Here is a 10,462-nt window from a genome sequence, read left to right on the forward strand (position 1 = left end):
CTCGACCCCAGTGATGGAGTGTGTGTGTGTGAGAGAGACTGTGAACGGCTCGACCCCAGTGATGGAGTGTGTGTGTGTGAGTGAGAGAGACTGTGAACGGCTCGACCCCAGTGATGGAGTGTGTGTGAGAGAGACTGTGATCGGATCGACCCCAGTGATGGAGTGTGTGTGTGTGAGAGAGACTGTGAACGGCTCGACCCCAGTGATGGAGTGTGTGTGAGAGAGACTGTGATCGGCTCGACCCCAGTGATGGAGTGTGTGTGTGTGAGAGAGACTGTGAACGGCTCGACCCCAGTGATGGAGTGTGTGTGAGAGAGACTGTGATCGGCTCGACCCCAGTGATGGAGTGTGTGTGTGAGAGAGAGACTGTGAACGGCTCGACCCCAGTGATGGAGTGTGTGTGAGAGAGATTGTGAATGACTTGACCCCAGTGATGGAGTGTGAGTGTGTGTGAGAGAGAGAGACTGAACGGCTTGACCCCAGTGATGGAGTGTGTGTGTGTGAGAGAGAGAGAGACTGTGAACGGCTCGACCCCAGTGATGGAGTGTGTGTGAGAGAGACTGTGAATGACTCGACCCCAGTGATGGAGAATATGTGTGTGTGTGAGAGAGAGACTGTGATCGGCTCGACCCCAGTGATGGAGTGTGTGTGTGTGAGAGAGACTGTGATCGGCTCGACCCCAGTGATGGAGTGTGTGTGAGAGAGAGAGACTGTGAACGGCTTGACCCCAGTGATGGAGTGTGTGTGTGTGAGAGAGAGAGAGACTGTGAACGGCTCGACCCCAGTGATGGAGTGTGTGTGAGAGAGACTGTGAACGGCTCGACCCCAGTGATGGAGTGTGTGTGTGAGAGAGAGACTGTGAACGGCTCGACCCCAGTGATGGAGTGTGTGTGAGAGAGACTGTGATCGGCTCGACCCCAGTGATGGAGTGTGTGTGAGAGAGAGAGACTGTGAACGGCTTGACCCCAGTGATGGAGTGTGTGTGTGTGAGAGAGACTGTGAACGGCTCGACCCCAGTGATGGAGTGTGTGTGAGAGAGACTGTGATCGGCTCGACCCCAGTGATGGAGTGTGTGTGAGAGAGACTGTGAACGGCTCGACCCCAGTGATGGAGTGTGTGTGAGAGAGACTGTGATCGGCTCGACCCCAGTGATGGAGTGTGTGTGTGTGAGAGAGACTGTGAACGGCTCGACCCCAGTGATGGAGTGTGTGTGAGAGAGACTGTGATCGGCTCGACCCCAGTGATGGAGTGTGTGTGAGAGAGACTGTGAACGGCTCGACCCCAGTGATGGAGTGTGTGTGAGAGAGACTGTGATCGGCTCGACCCCAGTGATGGAGTGTGTGTGTGTGAGAGAGACTGTGAACGGCTCGACCCCAGTGATGGAGTGTGTGTGAGAGAGACTGTGATCGGCTCGACCCCAGTGATGGAGTGTGTGTGTGTGAGAGAGACTGTGATCGGCTCGACCCCCAGTGATGGAGTGTGTGTGAGAGAGACTGTGATCGGCTCGACCCCAGTGATGGAGTGTGTGTGTGTGAGTGAGAGAGACTGTGAACGGCTCGACCCCAGTGATGGAGAATGTGTGTGTGAGAGAGAGACTGTGATCGGCTCGACCCCAGTGATGGAGTGTGTGTGAGAGAAAGACTGTGATCGGCTCGACCCCAGTGATGGAGTGTGTGTGAGAGAGAGACTGTGATCGGATCGACCCCAGTGATGGAGTGTGTGTGAGTGAGAGAGACTGTGATCGGATCGACCCCAGTGATGGAGTGTGTGTGAGAGAGAGAGACTGTGATCGGCTCGACCCCAGTGATGGAGTGTGTGTGTGTGAGTGAGAGAGACTGTGAACGGCTCGACCCCAGTGATGGAGAATGTGTGTGTGAGAGAGAGACTGTGAACGGCTCGACCCCAGTGATGGAGTGTGTGTGTGAGAGAGAGACTGTGATCGGCTCGACCCCAGTGATGGAGTGTGTGTGAGTGAGAGAGACTGTGATCGGCTCGACCCCAGTGATGGAGTGTGTGTGAGAGAAAGACTGTGATCGGCTCGACCCCAGTGATGGAGTGTGTGTGAGAGAGAGAGACTGTGATCGGATCGACCCCAGTGATGGAGTGTGTGTGAGTGAGAGAGACTGTGATCGGATCGACCCCAGTGATGGAGTGTGTGTGAGAGAGAGAGACTGTGATCGGCTCGACCCCAGTGATGGAGTGTGTGTGAGTGAGAGAGACTGTGAACGGCTCGACCCCAGTGATGGAGAATGTGTGTGTGTGAGAGAGAGAGAGACTGTGAACGGCTCGACCCCAGTGATGGAGTGTGTGTGTGTGAGAGAGAGAGAGACTGTGAACGGCTCGACCCCAGTGATGGAGTGTGTGTGAGAGAGACTGTGAATGACTCGACCCCAGTGATGGAGAATATGTGTGTGTGTGAGAGAGAGACTGTGATCGGCTCGACCCCAGTGATGGAGTGTGTGTGAGTGAGAGAGACTGTGATCGGATCGACCCCAGTGATGGAGTGTGTGTGTGTGAGTGAGAGAGACTGTGAACGGCTCGACCCCAGTGATGGAGAGTGTGTGTGTGTGTGAGTGAGAGAGACTGTGATCAGCTCGACCCCAGTGATGGAGTGTGTGTGTGAGAGAGAGACTGTGATCGGCTCGACCCCAGTGATGGAGTGTGTGTGTGTGTGTGAGTGAGAGAGACTGTGATCGGCTCGACCCCAGTGATGGAGTGTGTGTTTGAGAGAGAGACTGTGAATGACTCGACCCCAGTGATGGAGTGTGTGTGTGAGAGAGAGACTGTGAACGGCTCGACCCCAGTGATGGAGTGTGTGTGTGAGAGAGAGACTGTGAACGTCTCGACCCCAGTGATGGAGTGTGTGTGAGAGAGATTGTGAATGACTTGACCCCAGTGATGGAGTGTGTGTGTGTGTGAGAGAGAGAGACTGAACGGCTTGACCCCAGTGATGGAGTGTGTGTGTGTGAGAGAGAGAGAGACTGTGAACGGCTCGACCCCAGTGATGGAGTGTGTGTGAGAGAGACTGTGAATGACTCGACCCCAGTGATGGAGAATATGTGTGTGTGTGAGAGAGAGACTGTGAACGGCTCGACCCCAGTGATGGAGTGTGTGTGTGAGAGAGAGACTGTGAACGGCTCGACCCCCAGTGATGGAGTGTGTGTGTGTGTGTGAGAGAGACTGTGAACGGCTCGACCCCAGTGATGGAATGTGTGTGTGAGAGAGAGACTGTGAACGGCTCGACCCCAGTGATGGAGTGTGTGTGAGAGAGATTGTGAATGACTTGACCCCAGTGATGGAGAATGTGTGTGTGAGTGAGAGAGACTGTGATCGGCTCGACCCCAGTGATGGAGTGTGTGTGTGAGAGAGAGACTGTGAATGACTCGACCCCAGTGATGGAGTGTGTGTGTGAGAGAGAGACTGTGAACGGCTCGACCCCAGTGATGGAGTGTGTGTGTGAGAGAGAGACTGTGAACGGCTCGACCCCAGTGATGGAGTGTGTGTGAGAGAGATTGTGAATGACTTGACCCCAGTGATGGAGTGTGAGTGTGTGTGAGAGAGAGAGACTGAACGGCTTGACCCCAGTGATGGAGTGTGTGTGTGTGAGAGAGAGAGAGACTGTGAACGGCTCGACCCCAGTGATGGAGTGTGTGTGAGAGAGACTGTGAATGACTCGACCCCAGTGATGGAGAATATGTGTGTGTGTGAGAGAGAGACTGTGATCGGCTCGACCCCAGTGATGGAGTGTGTGTGTGTGAGAGAGACTGTGATCGGCTCGACCCCAGTGATGGAGTGTGTGTGAGAGAGAGAGACTGTGAACGGCTTGACCCCAGTGATGGAGTGTGTGTGTGTGAGAGAGAGAGAGACTGTGAACGGCTCGACCCCAGTGATGGAGTGTGTGTGAGAGAGACTGTGAATGACTCGACCCCAGTGATGGAGAATATGTGTGTGTGTGAGAGAGAGACTGTGATCGGCTCGACCCCAGTGATGGAGTGTGTGTGTGTGAGAGAGACTGTGAACGGCTCGACCCCCAGTGATGGAGAATGTGTGTGTGAGTGAGAGAGACTGTGATCGGCTCGACCCCAGTGATGGAGTGTGTGTGTGAGAGAGAGACTGTGAACGGCTCGACCCCAGTGATGGAGTGTGTGTGAGAGAGACTGTGATCGGCTCGACCCCAGTGATGGAGTGTGTGTGTGTGTGTGAGAGAGACTGTGATCGGCTCGACCCCAGTGATGGAATGTGTGTGTGAGAGAGAGAGAGACTGTGATCGGCTCGACCCCAGTGATGGAGTGTGTGTGTGAGAGAGAGACTGTGAATGACTCGACCCCAGTGATGGAGTGTGTGTGTGAGAGAGAGACTGTGAACGGCTCGACCCCAGTGATGGAGTGTGTGTGTGAGAGAGAGACTGTGAACGGCTCGACCCCAGTGATGGAGTGTGTGTGAGAGAGACTGTGAATGACTTGACCCCAGTGATGGAGAATGTGTGTGTGAGTGAGAGAGAGACTGTGATCGGCTCGACCCCAGTGATGGAGTGTGTGTTTGAGAGAGATACTGTGAATGACTCGACCCCAGTGATGGAGTGTGTGTGTGAGAGAGAGACTGTGAACGGCTCGACCCCAGTGATGGAGTGTGTGTGTGAGAGAGAGACTGTGAACGGCTCGACCCCAGTGATGGAGTGTGTGTGAGAGAGACTGTGATCGGCTCGACCCCAGTGATGGAGTGTGTGTGAGAGAGACTGTGATCGGCTCGACCCCAGTGATGGTGTGTATATGTGATCCGTCCCCTAGTGAGGGGTTGTGTGTGTGTGTGGGGGGTGGAGGAACCAATTCTTCCTGTAATGGGTACAATTTAAATGTCAAGTATTACACTAATCTGAAGTATGAACACAGTACAATGCTGGAAATGCTCAGCAGGCGAGGTGGCAGCCTGAGGCAGAGGGACAGTCGGTGTTTTGGGCTGGTGAACAAGCTCCCGTGCGTACAGGTGCAGAGGCTGTCCGAGACCCAACAGCCACGAGGAAATGATAAACATACGTTAGTCACAGTTTTTGCAAGGACACAATTAGAACAAAAATCAATAGACAATAGGTGCAGAAGTAGACCATTCGGCCCTTCGAGCCTGCACCGCCATTTTGAGATCATGGCTGATCAACTACTATCAATACCCGGTTCCTGCCTTGTCCCCATATCCCTTGATTCCCCTATCCATAAGATACCTATCTAGCTCCTTCTTGAAAGCATCCAGAGAATTGGCCTCCACTACCTTCTGAGGCAGCGCATTCCAGACCCCCACAACTCTCTGGGAGAAGAAGTTTTTCCTTAACTCTGTCCTAAATGACCTACCCCTTATTCTCAAACCATGCCCTCTGGTACTGGACTCTCCCAGCATCTGGAACATATTTCCTGCCTCTATCTTGTTCAATCCCTTAATAATCTTATATGTTTCAATCAGATCCCCTCTCAATCTCCTTAATTCCAGTGTGTACAAGCCCAGTTTCTCTAACCTCTTTGCGTAAGACAGTCCTGACATCCCAGGAATTAACCTTGTGAATCTATGCTGCACTTCCTCTACAGCCAGGATGTCCTTCCTTAACCCTGGAGACCAAAACTGTACACAATACTCCAGGTGTGGTCTCACCAGGGCTCTGTACAAATGCAAGAGGATTTCCTTGCTCTTGTACTCAATTCCCTTTGTAATAAAGGCCAACATTCCATTAGCCTTCTTCACTGCCTGCTGCACTTGCTCATTCACCTTCAGTGACTGATGAACAAGGACTCCGAGATCTCTTTGTATTTCTCCTTACCCAACTCTACACCGTTCAGATAACAATCTGCCTTCCTGTTCTTACTCCCAAAGTGGATAACCTCACACTTATTCACATTAAACGCCATCTGCCAAGTATCTGCCCACTCACCCAGCCTATCCAAGTCACCCTGAATTCTCCTAACATCCTCATCACATGTCACACTGCCACCCAGCTTAGTATCATCAGCAAATTTGCTGATGTTATTCTCTATGCCTTCATCCAAATCGTTAACGTAAATGGTAAACAGCTGTGGTCCCAATACCGAGCCCTGCGGCACCCCACTAGTCACCACCTGCCATTCCGAGAAACACCCATTCACCGCTACCCTTTGCTTTCTATCTGCCAACCAGTTTTCTATCCATGTCAATGCCTTCCCCCCGATGCCCTGAGCTTTGATTTTACCCACCAATCTCCTATGTGGGTCCTTATTCAATGCCTTCTGAAAATGGAGGTACACTATATCCACTGGATCTCCCTTGTCTAACTTCCTGGTTACATCCTCGAAAAACTCCCAACAGATTAGTCAAGCATGTTTTACCCTTGGTAAATCCATGCTGGCTCGGCCCAATCCTATCACTGCTATCTAGATATGCCACTATTTCATCCTTAATAATGGACTCTAGCATCTTTCCCACCACCAATGTCAGGCTGACAGATCGATAGTTCTCTGTTTTCTCCCTCCCTCCTTTCTTAAAAAGTGGGATAACATTAGCCATTCTCCAATCCTCAAGAACTGATCCTGAATCTAAGGAACATTGGAAAATGATTACCAATGCATCCGCAATTTCCAGGGCTACCTCCTTTAGTACCCTAGGGTGCAGACCATCTGGACCTGGGGATTTGTCAGCCTTCAGTCCCATCAGTCTACTCATCACCATTTCCTTCCGAATGTCAATCTGTTTCATTTCCTCTGTTACCCTATGTCCTTGGTCCATCCATACATCTGGGAGATTGCTTGTGTCTTCCTTAGTGAAAACAGATCTAAAGTACTCATTAAATTCTTCTGCCATTTCTCTGTTTCCCATAACAATTTCACCCAATTCATTCTTCAAGGGCCCAACATTGTTCTTAACTATCTTCTTTCTCTTCACATACCTAAAAAAGCTTTTGCTATCTTCCTTTATATTCCTGGCTAGCTTGCGTTTGTACCTCATTTTTTCTCCCCGCATTTTCTTTTTAGTTAAGTTCTGTTGTTCCTTAAAAACTTCCCAATCATCTGTCCTCCCACTCACCTTATCTCTGTCATACTTCCTTTTTTTTAATGCTATGCAATCTCTGACTTCCTTTGTCAACCACTGTGGCCCCTTTCCCCCCCCTTTGAATCCTTCCTTCTCTGGGGGATGAACTGATTTTGCACCTTGTGCATTATTCCCAAGAATACCTGCCATTGCTGTTCCACTGTCTTTTCTGCTAGGATATCCGTCCAGTCAACTTTGGCCAGCTCCTCCCTCGTGGCTCCATAGTTTCCCCTGTTCATCTGCAACACTACAAAATCCTTTGTAAAAGTGACTTGTATTTTACAAAGGACTTGTAAAATCCTTTGTAGTCACTACACCGAGGGAGTGTTGAGGGTTCAGGAACTGAATGGTTGAAAGGGAAGTAGCTGTTCTTGAACCTGGTTCTCTACCTGGGGGCTGTGAGACGATGGGGATTTTTGATGATGGATGTGAGGGTGATGGAGGCAGACTCGTCTGTACACACGGTCACACGCCATTGTTTGCAGTCACACACAGGCTAGTTTTTTATCCAGCACCCAAAAACCACAGGTTTGTAACTAATTACGGCGATTTGTTTGCACAACTTCCTCAATAACTATCGCAGCACATTTATTCATTAATATTTCTCATGCACAAGTGTGTGGTATGAACTGGGTGATGATTGTATTTGCACAAATTACTTCCCTGTCTCTGAACGAGACCACAGTAATTCACCGGGAATTGCACTGTGCGTGAACTATATATTTTTCAATCTGATTTTTTAAAAAATGTTATTGTTTTAAAAAGAAAAGAAATTTTAGTATTAAACTGTTTGCCTGTGTGTGGTGTTGTTTGGAAGGAACATCTTGATTAGTTCCTGCCAGGGTGTTTTCCCAGAATGGGAACTTTTACTGGGAAACTCTCTGATCATTGGGGGTCACTCAGTGGGGTGGGGGGTGAATCTTCCCACCTCTATAATTACCCCCACCTCTAAACCCCTCCCCATCTCTGTGACTACTATGCCCCCTACACCCCTCCCAATCAGTGATTCCTCTCCTTTGTCGTACACCCCTTGTGATTCTTTTCCCTTCCCTATGTTCCTCCCTCTGTGATCTCCTCACCCCCTACATTCCCCCTCTGTGATCCCCTCACCCCTATGTTCCCCCTCTGTGATCCCCTCAGCCCCCTACGTTCCCCCTCTGTGATCCCCTCACCCCCTGTTCCCCCCTCTGTGATCCCCTCACCCCCTGTTCCCCCTCTGTGATCCCCTCACCCCTATGTTCCCTCCTCTGTGATCCCCTCACCCCCTGTTCCCCCTCTGTGATCCCCTCACCCCTATGTTCCCTCCTCTGTGATCCCCTCACCTCCTGTTCCCCCTCTGTGATCCCCTCACCCCTATGTTCCCCCTCTGTGATCCCCTCAGCCCCCTATGTTCCCCCTCTGTGATCCCCTCACCCCTATGTTCCCCCTCTGTGATCCCCTCACCCCTATGTTCCCCCTCTGTGATCCCCTCACCCCTATGTTCCCCCCTCTCTGATCCCCTCACCCCTATGTTCCCCCTCTGTGATCCCCTCACCCCCTGTTCCCCCTCTGTGATCCCCTCACCCCTATGTTCCCCCCTCTCTGATCCCCTCACCCCTATGTTCCCCCTCTGTGATCCCCTCAGCCCCCTACGTTCCCCCTCTGTGATCCCCTCACCCCTATGTTCCCCCCCCTCTCTGATCCCCTCACCCCCTACCTTCCCCCCGTGATCCCCTCACCCCCTGTTCCCCCCTCTGTGATCCCCTCACCCCTACCTTCCCCCCATGATCCCCTCACCCCACTGTTCCCCCCTCTCTGATCCCCTCACCCCATCACGGACCTGGGCGGACCGGGGAGTTTCGGTGCTTGTCCTGACGCCACGGAGTCTCCCGCTTAATGGTGGTGGGGGAGGGGGCGTCAAAGAGATGTTGAAGGGTCTGGGGTGGGATCTTTGACAATGCTAAAGGTCCTGTGTGCGCAGCGTTCCTGGTGGGTGGAAGAGAGACCCCGAGGGTCTCGGAGTTTAGTGCCACAGGCGGCTGTGGAGGCCAAGTCGGTGGGTACATTTTAAACGGAGGTTAAGCTTTTGCTTAGTAAGGGCGCCAAATGTTACAGAGGGAAGACAGCCGAAAGGTGTTGAGAGGGATCATGATGGAATAGCGGAGCTGATCGAGGGGTCAAACAGCCCCATTTCGGCTCCTCGAGTTCAATCTTTCCGATCCCTGCTTCTGCTCTCGTTCTTCCCCGAGTCTGTCTGTCTGTCGAACGATGAAGGTGAAGGTGATGTGTTCACCAGACTGTGTTGCAACCCCCCACCCCCCCAGCATATCCTGGGCTGAGCTGGTTGTAAACGCAGTGACGTATTTCACTGTATCTTTCCATGTACGCGTTAAATAAACCTGACTCGATCAATCTAACATTACAAAGTACGGTTATTTTATGTTTTGCGCTGTGCTGCTGCACATTTCACGACATGCCCGCGATTCTGAAGGTTACACCGCTCGGGGACCACTGCTGTTTTCCGTATTATCACAATACTATGTTGTAATGTTTTCCGGGTTCCCCGCTGTCGGATACAAGGGGCAGATGGGGGACACGCGCTCCTTGAGGGGTCCGTCTCCCCCCGTACAGCTGGCCTGGGAACTCGGCGATGGAAGGCGGCCCAGTACTAACAGCTCACCCGGACTGTTGTTTGGGGCGCCACTGTAACGTGGCGCTATGGCGCCGGAGCTCGGGGTTCAATTCCTCCCCCCCAGAATGTGCAGGTTCCCTGCGGGTGTTAGTAGGTCATGCCCCGTGATTGGGGGGTAGCTTGGCGGCGCGCCGTATCTCAATAAATTAACGAGTGATTTCACAATCTCTCTTCCTCACCGGATCATCAGTGATTCGTCTAGCGCTCCAGGATCAGGAGAGGACACGGCCAGGTGATTTCGCAGAGAGTCCATGGGTATATTTAAAACGGAGGTTAAGCAAGGGCGTCAAATGGTAAAGGTACCGCGTACCTGACAAGTCTAACCTGACGGACTGGTAGCTACACCATCTTCAATTACAGTGACACAGATTTAGACAACATTAGATATTGAAAGCAAACCGGACCCTGTAACTCTCCCTGGTTATTCAATATATACCCCCCCCCCCCCCACACACACACACACACACACCCAACACCTGGATCTCAGTCCGCAAACCAGCTCAGGGATCTGTTATTCTACATATAAACCCTAAACCCCTGCATGAGATCCCAGTCTGTAACCCATTCCTAGGCTCCTATATATAACCCCACTGAATCACCGGATTAGATCCCAGCCTATAACCCACTCCCGGGGATCTGTTATTCTATATGTACAATGTACTGTGTATGGGTGAGTGTTAAACTCCCTGAACCCCTGGATTCGATCCCAGCCTATAACCCACTCCCGGGGATCTGATATTCTATATG

Source organism: Hemitrygon akajei, chromosome 1, assembly GCF_048418815.1.
Source record: "Hemitrygon akajei chromosome 1, sHemAka1.3, whole genome shotgun sequence".
Taxonomy (NCBI): domain Eukaryota; kingdom Metazoa; phylum Chordata; class Chondrichthyes; order Myliobatiformes; family Dasyatidae; genus Hemitrygon; species Hemitrygon akajei.